The following is a 16958-nucleotide window of genomic DNA, read 5'->3' on the forward strand; positions in this document are numbered from 1 at the left end:
AGGAAGAAGGACAGTACTGTTTACTCAAGGAAAGAACGGTAGTTAAAAGCTTGTTTACCCTTATAGAAAAGAGTTTGTTTACGTTTGGAGGGCAGTCATCAGTATCAATGAGGATATGTAAACAAGGTCAAATAGGGTTCGTCAAAATCTGAAATGTCTTTTTACCAAACTCGAGTTAGTTTAATAAACAAAATAAAAAGAATTGAAAAAAAAAAAAAAAAGATTGATATGATGATAAAGGGAGCTGTAACAAGGGCGATCTTATCGTCCCAAAATCCCAAAATCAAAGAGGAATCGAACCCGTGACCTAGCGCCTAACAAGGAGCGTACTATTTTTTCTTCTTCTTCGTCTTCTTCTTCTTCCTCCTCTTCTTCTTCCTCTTCTTCTTCCTCTTCTTCTTCTTCTTCTTCTTCTACCTCTTCCTCTTCTTCTTCTTCCTCATTTCTTCTACTTCTCTTACGTTCGACTCCTAACGATATAATTATTTTGAAAATATCATCCTGAAAATGTGGAGGACCCTGAACATTCCACTTCCAGAAGTCTAAAAATAAATAAGAGTTCTAATTTACATATCAGAGTGGTGGCACAACAAGCTTCCACCAGGGAAATGATGACAGATAAGAAAACAGGACAAATTATAATGTAACTTCGCTGTGCCTACTTTCTTACTTGGAACGAAACAAGGGTTCTCGAAAACAGGGGTTCCTAAAGTAGGGGGCATCAAGGCGTCCAAGACAAGTCAGGGTTTGAGCGACTCTTTGTTGAAAAAAAAAAAACTTTTTCCGAAGAATTAGATACATTGCCTACAAGGAAATTTTGTGTCGTTCGGAAAAAAATCGTGTCGTGAGTAGTGGAAACACTCTCATTTTAATTACCTACCTACATACATTGCCTACAAGAAAATTTTGTGTCGTTCGAAAAAAAAAAAAAAAAAAAAACGGGGCGTGGGTAGGAGGAACACTCTCCTTCCAAGGATTTAGTTTTGGTGAAAACTCGGAAAGCTTTATTTCTCTCTCTTATAGCAAGGTAACATTTCTCGTTCCACCACGCCACTGCATACTTTTTGTTCATGGGTTTAGACTTTGGGATGGACTCGGTAGCAGCGAACAAAAGTTTATCTGTAAATTCCTGGACTTGTTCTTGAACACTAAGGTTTTCGTCAATGGAAAACTCAGCCAAACCTGTGAACTTTGCCCAATCGGCTTTGTTCAATTTCCATTTTGGGAGGAAATCGATTTCTGGAGTTGGGTTTAAACAAACGGAAATGACGATTGGATGGTGGTCAGAGTCTTGGGGATATACATTCCATTCTAGTTTTGGTGCCAGGGTTGCATTACAAAGAGTGAAGTCAATCACTGATTCAGAGCCGGAGCCAGGGTGAAGGTAGACTCGGTAGCAGCGAACAAAAGTTTATCTGTAAATTCCTGGACTTGTTCTTGAACACTAAGGTTTTCGTCGATGGAAAACTCAGCCAAGCCTGTGAACTTTGCCCAATCGGCTTTGTTCAATTTCCATTTTGGGAGGAAATCAATTTCTGGAGTTGGGTTTAAGCAAACGGAAATGACGATTGGATGGTGGTCAGAGTCTTGGGGATATACATTCCATTCCAGTTTTGGTGCCAGGGTTGCATTACAAAGAGTGAAGTCAATCACTGATTCAGAGCCGGAGCCAGGGTGGAGGTAGGTAGGGCATTCGAACTTGTTTAGAACGTGGATTTCTTCCAATAAAATGATTGCTTCCAGGGCTTTTCCTCGGGGGTTGTATTGCATTCGAACTTGTTTAGAACGTGGATTTCTTCCAATAAAATGATTGCTTCCAGGGCTTTTCCTCGGGGGTTGTATTGACGCGAACCCCAAAGTGGACTATGGGCATTGAGGTCTCCGCATAGGATGAAGATTGGATACCCATCTGGGCAATCGCACGCTGGTGCATGGTTTTTCCAATTCCACTCAGGCTGGGTGAGGTTAATGTGAGAAGGCGGATAGCTTGATGCCATATGGAGGGTAAAACCGCCGCGCCGTAAGTAGAAACCTTGATAGTTATACAGTGATGTCAAACCCCATACCAAGGTTCTTGTAGAAAGATTTACCTTCGTTCAAAAATAAACCACCTAGCTGAAACCTCACATTTTAATTTTTGTTAATTAAACAATGCCTGCAAAAAAAAAAAAAAAATGCTTTCAATCGAAAAGGTGAGACAGGAGAAGAAGTAGGAGGAGGAGGAGGAGAAAGAGGAGGTGGAGAAGAAGACGAAGGCGGAGGAGGAGGGAGGAGAAGGAGGTGAAACAAAATAATATGGCATACACTTTTTCCTATTTTTCAGCACTTCCAGAGGTTGAAATCTCTGGAGTTGATGGTTAAACAAAAGGCTGAAAATAATTAAACTTGGGATCGATTAGCAACCATTGAGTCGGTTCGTATTGGAACCCTGAAGGCATAATAAAATGGATGTTTACTCAAATGTACAGGGTGGTCGGAAACTCATTTCGTCTTCTTCTTCGTTTTCGTTTTCTTTCTTTAGAAAAGGTTTGATAGAGGGAACTGTGACGACAGAGAGAGGTTTCATCGTACCGGAATGGAAAAGAAGGGGGACAAAGTAGGAGATAGCCAGGACGAACCTTATCTGTTTCGGATGAAGATTACCCTGGGCGGAAATCTAATTCGCTTACCCTCCAATCTAGGTAATCAGGCTGAAAATTCAAGGGTTGAATGTTGAATATCAATATCATATATCACACAAAGCAGACAGTAAATTTGTGTGAACGCCGTAAAACTATTTGTGTATGCAATGTGCAAGACACTCTTAGTATTAGTGGAGATGCCTTCTTTACATTCGCAAAGAAGTTGGAGATAGTGATACTCTACAATCCGATAAAACTTATTATAGGGTTTGCTATGATGAAAGGGGGCGAAACGGGTATTGGTCATTCATGGAGGACACCCTGTATACATAGGCACCTAGGTGTACACAAGGCTCCGGAATTAATCTCCGATGTTGACCTTAGATAAGAGACCTCTACTATAGAGGAATCTTTAGATGGAGCGAGAGACAGAGAGAGGGAGAAAGAGAGAGAAGAATAGATGACCAAAAGGGGTCAATTGGAGGTAGAGACAATAAGAGAGCAAGATCGAAAGACAAGGAAGGGGAGAGAGAAAGTCAGAGAGATACTTAATATAGATGAATAATAAGGGTGAAAGATATAAACAAAGGGAGATAGAGACAATAAGAGAAAGAGAGTGGGAAGAGAAAGATAGAGCTAGATAGATGGATAGAGAGAGAGAGAGAGAGAGAGAGAGAGAGAAAGGAATGGGCTTGAGAAAATTGTGAAGAAATATGTATGTAGGATAGGCAGATGTAAATGTGGGTTAGAATAGGTCCAAAACAAATATGACCATAACATAAATTACATGTCAAAGGACTTTATGTAAACTAACTAGCAGAGAGAGAGAGAGGGAAATAATAGTAGAGAGAAGGGGAAAGATATAGGGCGAGAAGGAGAGAGAGGGAAAGTAATATAAAGAAAGAGATAGAGAGTGAAGAGAAAGAAAAAGATAGGGCAAAAAGGAGAGGAAGAAATAAAGGAGGGATTAGGGTGAGAAAGCAAAGAGAAAAGAGAGAGAGAGAGAGAGAGAGAGAGAGAGAGAGAGAGAGAGAGAGAGAGAGAGAGAGAGAGAGAGAGACCGAGAGACCGAGAGAAAGAGGTAAGGAGAGAGAAATAGAAAGAGAGAAAGATAATAAGAGAGACCGAAAGGGAGATAGTTATCAACCCTCTCAACAGTCTCAACCGTTCATGTGGAGAAATTACTCCCCTTTCTCATAATGAATAGAGATTTGATGTTTTGTCACACACACATAGATATGTATATATACATCCACTCATACATACAATACATATGTACCTACATAATTGTACAAGGTACCTACTCATGTACCCTTCATTCTACTCATGTACCCTTCATAGTACATATACATACCTACAATGTACTCTTCATAAATTACATCACTTCATGAACATACATACCTCTCGCAGTACATAACATTACACAATCGCCTATCAAACAGATACGTTCAGAGGTAGGCAGTAGGCAGTTTGATAGAGGGAACTGTAACTGACAGAGGGAACTGTTGAGGTCTTGTCGTTCCTAAAGCAAAGAGAGAAGAAGACAGAATAGGAGAAAGACAGCTGTATCGAGAACGCACACTACCTATATGTTTACATTTTTTACCATTAAGTCCGCCTCTGGCGGGAATCGAACCCGGGACCTAGTGCCTACAAGACAGACGCGCTGACGCGCTAGCTGAGTTTGATAGAGGGAACTGTTGAGGTCTTGTCGTTCCTAAAGCAAAGAGAGAAGAAGACAGAATAAGAGAAAGCCAGCTGTATCGAGAACGCACACTATATTTTTACATTTTTTACCATTAAGTCCGCCTCTGGCGGGAATCGAACCCGGGACCTAGTGCCTACAAGACAGACGCGCTGACGCGCTAGCTTTCCTCCAAGCGAACTAGGGGCTGGCACTCAGAGGCTTAGTTTTAAGTTTTACTTCATGAACATACATACCTCTCGCAGTACATAACATTACACAATCGCCTATCAAACAGATACGTTCAGAGGTAGGCAGTAGGCACATATGTAAATAACCTTTATCGTGTAATAATGTAGATTAGTACATATATATAGAACGTAGTAGGAACATAAATAAGCTTTATCATGTTAGGTAGGTATGTAATAGGTAGGTACATACAAAAGGACAAATATTTCACTTCGATACAATTGTATGCTGTTTTTGACAAGTTAGGCATAGATACTATCCAAGTTTTCTTTTTCAACTGATCTTTGGTTACTGACTTGTATTCAAGAGGTTTGGTAAAGAGGAGAGCCAGGGTTCGATCCCAGCATATCTCAATGTAGGTTCTGTTATTATTATGGGACTGTTTTGATCTTTTGAATATTGATCTTGGTCATATTTGTTTTACGAGCTTGAAGACAAGATTGACGGAAAGATAATAATAATAATAAGAACATCGAAAACAAAACAACAAACACCAATAACAACACCAACAACAAAACAACACCAACAACAGAACAACAACAACAACACCACCAGCGAAAAAAACACCACCACAATAAATGTATACAAAACTGCGCTGCGTTAAGTCCAAACCTCAAAAATGTTCGAAATATGTACCTAATGACGTCATACTAAAACGGTCCATTAAACAAACAACAATACATAAACAATGTTAAAACCAAGCAAACGTAGCAACAATACTTAAACAATGGTTAAACAAACCAAACGTAGCAAACAAACAAACATCAACATTGTCAAGTCAAACAAAACTTCGCGAACGGAGTAGCAGTCTGACGGTGCTCTTTTCATTTGAACTTTTTGTACTTCCCTTCCTTTTTCAAACAAACAAACATCAAGATTGTCAAGTCAAACAAAACTTCGCGAACGGAGTAGCAGTCTGACGGTGCTCTTTTCATTTGAACTTTTTGTACTTCCCTTCCTTTTTTGCAACAGGTAGGCTTCCAAGAGAGGTAGAGCAGGTAATGGTTTCATCTGCACCCGACAAGGGAAGAAGGAACGTAGGGGAAGGAGAAGAGAAGAAGGAACGTAGGGAAAGGGACTCGAAGAAACATAGGGAAGGGGGACCAAAATAAGGAACGTAGGGGAAGGGTGCCTGAAGAAGGGACAGGTAACAAAAGTCAGGTTCATCCCGAAGGGGTTGCCATGACAACGACAGAACTGTTTATGACGTCACCTGTACACCAGTTTGTTTTTTTTTACTACCTACCTTTATTACATTATTATCAAACAGGTAAAAAAAAAGAGCACGTTGCAATTGCTTTAGATGCTTTCCAATCCTTTGATGGCACTTTTATTATGAGAAAGGGCGATTGGAGAAGAAGAAGAAAAAAAAGAAGAGGAGGAGAAGAAGAAAAAGAAGAGAGAGCGATTGGAAGTTTTAGATTGGAGTTCTATTTATGTGATCTTTTTCTAAAATATCATTTGCCTTTTTTTTTTTTTTTTGCCCATGCCTATGCAAGAACGGTAAAATAAATAGTAAAACGGAAGGCAATAAAGACATAAATAAAAGAAGGATGGGCTAAAGACGAAGAGATTAACACGTCACACTGTCACGTTATTTCGCTGAGCTCGTCTGAGCGTGAGGGGCGAAAAAAGCTTCAGATCGCGGTCTGACAGACCTAGGTGTCAAACTTTTTCCGCCACACACGTTCCGACTCTCAGAGGGTCTGAGGTCTGAGCTCGAGCCTGCATTACGTTTTTTTTTTTTTTTTTTCTCTCTCTCTGTTAGAAAAGATTCTTGCTTTGAGTATACGACACTGGATTTATATGAAGGATGTATAGGGCTTTAAAAGCAACATTAAAGACGTCAAACGACAAGTTCAATATCCCGGAGGGGAAATAGATTCTGAGGAATTTGAGGTGAAATAGAAATGGTGTAGTATCGATAGGAATGGAGGACGAATAGTCTGGTATACACGCTACGATTTTACCATCAGAATGATGGATAAATGGTACAGTTTTGCCCGGTACTTACAAGCAAAAATAAAACTCTTTTTCGAGTGTTAAAAAGTAAAGGCCGGGTGGCGCAGAGCTTCGAACTCTGGCTCTCTTAGGCCGGCCGCTCACCATCAGGTAAACCTGACAGGTACAAATGATCAGGTAAACCTGACAGGTACACCTGATCAGGTCCGCCTGTCAGGTCTAGCTGATAGTGAGTGACTGTCCTAAGAGAGCCATGATTACATACAAGGGTATAGGTAGTATAGGATATCTCCATCATTTCTTCATCAATACGACTGTTAACACACAAACGAACAAACTTACCTGTCTCTCCAGAATATCCTTGTCCTTCCTACTCGACTTGTCGGGGATGACTCGATCACAGTAGCAGCCTTCGAGGAAAATGACGCCGGATGGCTTGTTCGAACTTTCCGACTCATAGTAGAAGAGTAAGTTCTGAAAGCAGGCCAAAAACAGACAACGAGTGGCATTTAAGGAAGGAAGAATTTATTTCTAAAGGTGATGTGTCCACACCAGAGTCGACGCAGAACCGTTGGTCCATGGTTTGGGTTAACTTAGGTTGTGTCTCTAAAGCTGTGTCCACACATGGTCGACGCCGTCGATCGATGTCGACTGAAATCGTACATTGCCCCGGCAACATGAAGTCGACTTCAGCTCGTCGATCGACCATCAATCGGGTGTCGACTATCTGTGGACACAGCTTTGCAGGTACCTTTTTTTTCTCTATCCAATCCTTTGTGTTCAAATGTTTCTTCAGTAAACCTCTTTAGTCCATGAAACGAAGACTTTTTGCCGGACAAATTACGTACGTACGTTATGGGCCAAAAACCACTTTTTTGGAATCAGGGGACCCCAAAACGGATATTTCCACCCATTTCCCGATTTTGAAAATTTGGACCGATTGCAATACTTTCTCATTACCTTGTATAGGTTCCCTATACGTAAGGGTAATAGAAAGTAAAAAAAAAAGATTAGTTGAACGATATTTTTGTGACGTCAAAAGTCCTCAAAACATTTAACTTCCTCAAAACATTTAACTTCCGAAATTCCTTTAGAAACAAAAGTTTCAGGTTACAAGGTTCAAGAAATGAGTTCATTGGGATAGAAAATAGCCCTAAGTAAATGCCGATTAATCCCCGAATGATACCCAGTATACATTTTAAATAAGTTCCTCATTCTCATTAGATTTGAAGCTTCTATGTAGTTGTTCAGTGAACTGTTGGTAGAACTCAGAACGTGGTCAGAAAAAGAGCTTTAATACGAGTTATATGAGTATCAATAGAATTCAACATTTCATTTTGAGCAATTCAATGAGTTCGAGAAATTCTCCGTCGCGGTTTGGTCGCTTTTGGTCTGAAATATTGAGACGACACGCTTCAATAAATTTCATCTGGGCTGCGTTTCCCAATTACAAATGAAGGGATCATATTTTTGCGAACTCTTTTTGAGCTTTTTCAAAGATTTAGCGTTAAATAGCGGCCGAACCGTACATTTCTCAAGGTCCGGCCCGCGGACACTTTTGATCATCATATTCATCATTAATTATGGAAGCTGTCTGCAAAATTTGAGCGACCTGTGGCTAAAGGTAAAGTCGTGAGAAGCGCTAGTTCCTTCTGAGCTTTTTTCCTGTACAGCCCTAAATAGCGGAACTTTGGTCCGGAATAACGGCCGAACTGTACCTTCTGGAAACGGGGCCCAAGGATACTTTTGATCTGCATAATTTATCGAATCTCTGTGTCAAGTTCGAGCGACTTTGGCTGAAATATAATTTTGGGTACAAGTTCTATTTGAATGGAATTCGCATTGGGGTATGAATAAATGCAACGTTTTGAACACTAGTCCCCGGTTTATTAAAAGCTTGCAGCCTGTCGCAAAAGTTAATACAGTCGAAAATGTCTAAATGGGAAGCCTGGATAAACGAGAAGAAATGGCGATATAGACTGACATTGGATAAATGATAAAACTTAAGGTATGCAGAAAGCAATAAATTTCGTTGCCAGCCACAAATCGCATTTCTCATCTCTTATTCAACTTTTGTTTAAACGGGGTGTACCTAGTTAAACAATTTATTTTTCACGACTACAAAAGGGTCAGATTAAAGGTCAGTGAATTGGAGACCTCATTCAGAAAAAAGGCCTTTGCAAGTCCCCAAAACCCCAATAATGTAGGTCTTGTTGAAATAGGAAGGGTATTCAGATAAAATCAGAAGAATAAGTAAGAAGTAGAAGAAGAACAAAAAGAAGGAGAAGAAAAGAAGGAGAAGAAGAAGAAGCAGAATAAAGAGAGGAAGAAACAGAAGGAGAAGAAGCAATAGGGGGAGGAGAAGGAGAAGCAGAAGAAGGAAAAAAGCAAAAGTAGTAAGAAGGAGGAGAAGAAGAAAAGGAAGAAGGAGAAGAAGAAGTAAGAAGGAGGGGAAGAAGCAGTAGAACAAGAAGAAGAAGTAGGAGAAGAAGAAAAAATGAAGTGGAAGAAGACAAAGAAGAAGAAAAAGGAGAAGAAGAAACAGGAAGAGGGGCAGTAGAAAAAGCATCAGGAGGAGAAAAAAAAGAACATCTTTTATGCAACAGTTCCTCTCTTAAATCCATTTGGAAATTCTTCAAAAGACTACACGGCAAATACTCAGATTAAATTTCTGTAAAAAACTTCTCGTTCAATAGCAGAGAGCTTTTGCTTTGAGCTTTTCCGAGTTCGGATTTCAAGTTCTAGGAATTCGGCATTAAAGTTCAACTTTGGAACTGACAAAATGCTTTGTATTTGCAATTTTGTAATGCAAGTACCTACTTACCTACTAGTGTTATACGTTGGCTATACGTCTTGCACGTTGCAGTGTAGCTTAAGTGTAGCTTTTTTGTAGGAAAGGAAAAGGACGCTTTTTGGAGTTTTTGGTGTAGCAAGCTGGCAAGGGAAAGGGAGTTGCCATTAGTGCTGCTAACTTATTTATGAAAAATTGAATAATAGAAAATAATTTGCATTTAGAATGTTAATTTGAAAATGAGCTTTTGTTCGTCAATTATTTCCCATCGCCCATTATGGTTACATGCTCTTTTGTCATGCTTGATTCATCCGCCCTTTCTTAAATTCTGTAAAATAATTTGATGATGATATTGATAATAATACAAGAAATTTAATGTAAATTCAAAGAATACGAACAAGTATGTTAGGCACTTATCCCTCCTCCTCCTCCTCCTCCATTGTCGTCTCTTTCTTCTTGTTCTTCTTCTTCGTCTTCTTCCTCTCTCTCTCTCTTCTGTCTCTTCTACCCAAAATTTGGGCATCTTCAGGGAAGAGGAGAAGAAGAAAGAAGATTGAGAAAAGAAAATGTAAGAAAGAAATCCAAATAACAGGACATCAGTTTATCAAACTTTATGTTTTAAAGGTACCTACCAATTATGTAGCGTTTAGTCTAAGAGGGGTGGTTTTTAGTGGGTCGAAATTCCACTCCTCGGGCGGAAGAAGACATTTGGATTGAGAACTATTAATTTTATTGTCTTACCTCAAAAAAAAAAAAAAAAAATTCGATTTGAAAACACGATTTCTCTTCATTTACTCCCTGACCGTCTTTCTTCTCTCCTCTTTAACCACATCTTCCTGTCATCTTCTTATTTTCGTCTCTCCTTCCTTTTCCCATTTCTCTTATTTCTTCTTCTTCTCTTCCTCCTCCTTCTCTCTCTATCCAGTCATCAATTCGATTTAAAATTCCAATCCTTCTCTATTCGGACTCTCCCTCCTTCTTCTCCTCCTTATTGTTTCCTTCTTCCTCTCAATTTACCTGGTTTTTCGTTCTCTCATTCCGTATTCCTTCCACATCTTTACTCTTTTGTTTCCTTCTTCTTCTTCTTATTCATCTTCTCCTTCTCCTTCTTCTTCTTTTACTCTTTCCTATTCTTTTCTTTTTTCTTTTCTTAGTTTTGATTCCGAATTCTCAGTTCTTCACCTTCTTCTCCCCCTCCTTCTTCTTCTTCTTTTGCTTTCGTTTCCGAATTCCCCCTTCACACATCTGGATTTTTGTTGTCAATTCTTTTCTCTTTTTTTCGACAGCAGCTGAGCATTTTCTTGTACGTTTTTCGTCGTTATTTCTTTATTTCCTTCTCCGCTTTGGCATTTTCTTCTTTGTCCGTCTACTTTTCTCTTCTCTTTCCCTCTCTCTTTCGCTCTCTTTCCCTCCCTCTCTCCATCTCTTTTTCTCTCGAGAGAGAGCTTTCTCTGTGTGTGCTAAATAATCGTTTGTATCCATTATGAACGAATGTAATTGGTATGCTTTCTCTGTTACTAAGTTTTTTCTTTTTCTTTTCTAATCTTCTTCTTTTCTTTATTTTCTTCTGATCTTCTTAATGTCTGGTTTTCTTTACTATTGTTCTTGTTTTTTTTCCTTCTTCTTTTTCTGCCGTCTGATGTTTCTTCTTCTTCTTCTTGTTTTCCTTCGTTGTCTTCTTCTTTTTCTTCAATTTTTTTCGTTTTTATCCGCATTAAAGGTACAACTTTTTTCTGAAATCTTTAGCAACAGTCAGCTGCTTTCTCTCTTTTCCCGTCTCCCTCTCTCTCTCTCTCTCTCTCTCTCTCTCTCTCATGACCACTACACCACCGAGGTAGATGACCACTACACCACCGAGGTAGATGGACACCGAGAGAAAGGGAAGAATGAGACGGAGGAAAGAAGAAAGGGTTTCATATGAGACAGGATAGAGGGGAAAAGAGGGAAATGGACAAAGGCGAAAGAGAGAAAAAGGGAAGAAAGAGCAAAGAGGGAGAAAGGGAGAGCTGTTTTTCCCCCGATTCTGGTTGTTTGAAATCCCACAGGATTAACATACTGTGTTTGGGTATTATTCACACATATCAATATATCAGTTGACATGAGTAGGGGAGAGTGGGGCAAAACGGTACAACATGGTTTAGGATACTATGTCGCAGGGATAAACAGCCCTAAACGATTTGTAAATTTTCTACGAAACAAATCTTAGATGTTCGGGAAACTGACCACTGGAAAGTAGACGTTTTTGTTTCGAAATAATTCCGACACCCGACACTGATATTGGAGTTTCTCCCCTCTCTGTTAATTTGCTCTTTTTTATTTTTTTTTTCTGCTTCTTCTCTTTATCATTTGTCTCTCTCTCTCGCTCTCGCTCTCGCTCTCTCTATAGCTTCTCCTCTTCTTCTTTTTCTACATCACTGTCCTCTTCCTGTTTTCTCGTCTCCGTCCCTCTACATCTTCCTTTCATCTCTCTCTCTCTCTCTCTCTCTCTCTCTCTCTCAGCCTCTTCTATCTCCTCTCTCCTTTTCTCTATCCTTTCCCTCCCTCTCCTTACCCTCTTCTATTTTTCTCCTCTTTCCCATTCTTTTTCTTCTTCTTCTTCTTCTTCTTCTTCTTCTTCTTCTTCTTCTTCTTCTCCTTCTTCTTCTTCTTCTTCTCCCCCTCTCCTCTTCTCCCCCTCTTCTCCTCTTCTCCACTTCTCCTCGTTAATAAAACGACTGTATAAACGAAGATAAAATGCTGTTTTTCGAAATAGAAACATCAAATTCTGTAATAAATGGTGCTCAAACTGCGATACAGGGAACTGTAAAAAAAAGATGGGTGTTTCACCGCCGTTTTTATTTCCCACCATTGAAACAACTGCTACATTAGACTCATTACTCCTGTGTCGTAGCATGCCCATCCCGTAGCATGTCCCCCGTCAGATGGGCGATAAGAGACACAATACTTCCTATTGAAAGTAACCCGTTGAAATATTTGTAATCGAATAATGAGTGCAAATTTTTGGTGTCAATAGTGGGATTCGAACCAGGGACCTTTTGCATGGCAAGCAAAATTAACATTTATTATTATATTTATTATTTTTTATCTTAAAAAGTACCTGCTATATCTACTTCTTTCACTTCGCTCGTTTATGCGACTGTAAAACTGACAAAGTTATTCAGAACAAATTATCTAGGTATTTGTTCAGAAAGAGAGAGAGAGAAAGAGAGAGGGACAGAGAGAGAGAGAGAGAGAGAGAAGTACAGAAAGATAATAAATAAGAAAGAGATGAAAAATGATCAAATAACTTTCCGAGGTACTTGGTCCCTAAAGAGAGAGAGAGAGAGAGAAGGAGAGAGAGAACAAGGGAGAAAGAAGAGAGGAAGATTAAGAGAGGGAAGAAGGAGAGACAGAGGGAAAGAATTTGAGAATGAAATAGGACAGAGAAAAAAGAAGAGAGACATGGAAAGAAGGGGAGGAGAGAGAACAAGAGAGAAAGAGGGGTTGGATGTAAGAGGGGGGAGGGGTTGGGTGGAAGAGAATGCCCTAGGCATTAATCCCGCCCCTGAGTAAAAATTTTTGTGTATTGTTTTGTACAATTTTTTCTTTCTTTTATTTATGTTTTTATTTATTCAATTTTCGTTTTCATTTGTTATTCTCTTGTCATTTTGTTATTTTGTTTTGTGTACCTGCTTGTAAATATTGTAAAATCCTAATAAAGTGTTATATAGGTAATAATAATAAAGAGGGAAAGAAGGAGAGAAAGAAGGAAAGATAATAGGACGAAGAAATAAAAAAAGAAAAAGAAGAGAGAAAAAGAGGAATGGGAAGACAAAATGCCGAAAGAGATGTTAAAAGAAGAAAGAAAAGCAAAGAAAGTGCAAGAGAGATAGAGAGCGAGAGAGAGAGAGAGCGAGAGACAGAGAGAGAAAGAGATAAAAAGAGAGAGAGAGAGGTGTGACAGAGATGTTAACTAGAGTGGAAAGACTTTTTTTTATAATAAACTTCTCTCTCTCTCGTTCTCTCTCTCTCCCTCTCTCTCTCTCTCTCTCTCTCGTTTTCTTTGTCTCTCTCTCTCTGTCCCTATCTCTTTCTTTCTTTTTTTTTTTCAATTATTTTCTTTTTCTTTGTGAAAAATTCTCTGGGGGTACACAGTACTGAGAATGAGAGTTTTTCCTTCTCTTCTCTTTTATCCTCTTTGTAAACCCTTATCACACAATCTGTCCTACCCACACCCAGTCAGCTAGTCTGAATTATTCATTCTGCTGCAGACCCCTCTTTCTGTCTGCAGAGCTGTAGAGTGCAGAGCTAACCGCTAACACCACAGAGGCAAGCGTGACCCGTGACATAGCCTCCCCTTTACACTTTGCGTTTTGCTTTTGAATAACACATCATAAGCTGCAAAGGATAACGTTGTTGTTTTAAAAGGAAGCACTAAATGGGAAGTATTGTGTCTCTTCTCGCCCATCTGATGAGAGGTATACTACGAGATGGACATGCTACTACACAGACCACACGAGTCTAATGTAGCAGTTTCATGTATTGTGTCTCTTCTCGCCCATCTGATGAGAGGTATACTACGAGATGAACATGCTACTACACAGACCACACGAGTCTAATGTAGCAGTTTCATGTATTGTGTCTCTTCTCGCCCATTTGATGAGAGCTGTACTACGAGATGGACATGCTACTACACAGACCACACGAGTCTAATGTAGCAGTTTCATTGCTACGAAAAATAAAAACGGTGGTGAAAGACTTTTTTTAAGGGGGGTGTTTAAAGTCCGTCGCACATAGGACTTTGAGTAGCGCGTATAAGCCGCAATCAAAACCAAACCTAAAGATTATTATTAAATATGTTTATATTAGACATCCTAGGTTATAAAGTTATGAAATAGGTAACTACAAAACTTATTACCTTTATATGATACAATGGATACACGAACGTGTAAGTGTATCCATTGTTCACGGGAAGTATTGTGTCTCTTCTCGATGGATACACGAACGTGTATCCATCGATACACGAACGTGTATCCATTGTTCGTGTATCCATTGAATTTATGAAACAGGTAACTACAAAACTTATTACCTTTATATGATACAATGGTAATAAGTTTTGTGGTTACCTATTATTTCATAACTTTCCAAACCTAAAGGTTAAGAACCGCTATCAAGACGAAGCAGGCCCCCACAGCTGGGACAACTCTGGACTATATGTTAAGAACCACTGTAAAAATGAAAAATATAAATCATTCAGTTTCCCCGGACAGTTTTACGAGCGATTAGGAGGCCCTGTTGCCTGACAATTAGGGGCGGGGGGCCCTCCTTATAGTTAGGGGCCGGGGGGGCCGTTGCGTGATAATTGGAGGCGCGGGGGAGGGGCCCAGATTGCGTGACTCTAATGTAGTAAGAAAGGAAGAAAGAGATAGAGAGTCTGAGAAAATAAAGACAGGGAATGAAATCTATTATGTATCATGTACCTATTACCAGGTACATAATAATAGGTAATAGTGTCTAATAAAGCCTATTTATTTGTCTGGCTGGGGGACTTTAAGGAGTAGACCAGCTTAGTCTAGCTGGGGGACTTTAAACAGGGAGTAGACCAGCTTAGTCTGGCTGGGGGACTTTAAACAGGGAGTAGACCAACTTAGTCTGGCTGGGGGACTTTAAACAGGGAGTAGACCAGCTTAGTCTGGCTGGGGGACTTTAAACAGGGAGTAGACCAGCTTAGTCTTTTCTGTGGGACGTACTGTCCTTTAGGGGTGAAAAGGTTAACTCCTTGAATGGGGCGAATTAAAAAAACAATACTATCTACCATTTTGTTTGAAACAGTCCTTAAACAATGTCGAGCTTAGTCTGGGAAGTTTTTGAAACAAAATGGCTTGTGTTAAAACAAAGACTTGGATTGTTTAAAACAAAAATTTGGATTGTTTGAAAGAACGACTTACGTCCATTGTCCGAGATGGAAAGGTTTAAAAACCCCATAAGTGCTTAAGTGAGACTGAAAGAAAATAATGTTATTTAAGTTTTAAGTTGGAACTTTTAAGTATTTAAGTCTTTTGAGCAGTGTTGTTTTATGTTCGACACAGATAAAGTTGTGATTTTTATCTAGTGTCCGAAATAGGTAGAAAGGTTTAAAAACCCCATCATGCTTTAGTGAGATTGAAAGAAAATAATATTATTTTTAAGTGGATCAATTTTTAAGTCGACAATACCTGCAGGTACCTTGTTGAGATGATGAAAATCCCTTAATTGCCTAACTATGGAATTTCTGTGACGAGTAGAGATCTTTTCGATTAATCGATTATGAAATTTTAATCGATTAAAGCAATTAACCGATTGTTGTGGTTACAATTAATCGAATAATTGTAACCCAAATTTGTGAGAGGAACCTGGAAACAGCTCGTTTTTTTTTTTTGTCTTGGACAAGCTTCAAGCCTATCGTAGCGTTCACAGGCTACGATTCACTTGTGCAAACTGGCTTGCGCAAGCCAGTTTGTGCAAATGGCTTGAGCGTGTTGACTCACCTCTACATAAATATTTACTAGCAATACAAGAATATTCAAGCCAGCCCAGCCTAGTTAGCTTAGTTGGTAGTGTGTCTGCCTTGTAAGCGCTAGGCCGCGGGTTCGATTCCCGCCCGGGGCGGATTTTATCCTCGCTTGGTATTATAGTTATTTGGTAATTAATAATTTTGCATAGCTAGGATGTAGCAATGTGTAGCATTGCCATTAGGATGTAGGTATTAAGAATTTAGGGTTAGTTCGGTATGTTTGGATACCAGAAGGGAGATGGTTTGGAACGATCGGTGGAACCGATACCTAAGGCCAGCTACTCAGACCGTCTCACAGATCTGCGTCTGTCAGACAGTCTGAATCTGAGTTGAGGAAAAATCAAGATACCTACATAGGTATAGGTAGTTATGCTAAAAATAGGTAATACCTAGAAACTTTGAAATCATGGCATGTGTCTTCTGTGTATAATTTTTTTTATATTCTAGGTACCGTTGTACTATGCATTATTTTGTTCTATGTACAAGAAAATAAATAAATAAATAAATAAATAATCATTTGTTGACTTCATGCCCACTCTTTAACCTCTTCAGTAGGGGAGAAGGATTTTATCCTAAACAGATAAGGATCGTTCTCGGAACGGCTGGCTTTCTCCTATCCTGTCTTCCTTCTCTTCGCTTTCGGAACAATAAGACTTTCGTTGTTCGTTATACAGTTCTATCAGTCAAACCTCTCAGTCACTCAGGGGTTTAGTAGGGTGGGGTGTGCCGGCCAGTTAAACAGATCTGGTACATCCCCAGCCTAGTTAGCTTAGGTGGTAGTGCGTCTGCCTTGTAAGCGCTAGGCCGCGGGTTCGATTCCCGCCCGGGGCGGATTTTATCCTGGAAAGCTGGAGAAAGAGAGAAACAATGCAAAATATAGAGAGAAAATTCTACATAACAATAGTACGCATGCACACAAGCGTATCATTAGGTTTTTTTTTATTTTTAATTACCATACAGGGTGTTTCATTGAAGAATAATGTAAAATAAGTCATTCATACGGAAAAGTTGGAAATACTGTGGTGCTTAATGTAATCATCAAATCAACTTTTTAATTGCATGACTTACTCGTATGTAATGTGGTTTTATATTGTTTATTTAAATTTTAATATTTACCTA

Source organism: Diaphorina citri, unplaced genomic scaffold, assembly GCF_000475195.1.
Source record: "Diaphorina citri unplaced genomic scaffold, Diaci psyllid genome assembly version 1.1 scaffold2305, whole genome shotgun sequence".
NCBI lineage: Eukaryota > Metazoa > Arthropoda > Insecta > Hemiptera > Psyllidae > Diaphorina > Diaphorina citri.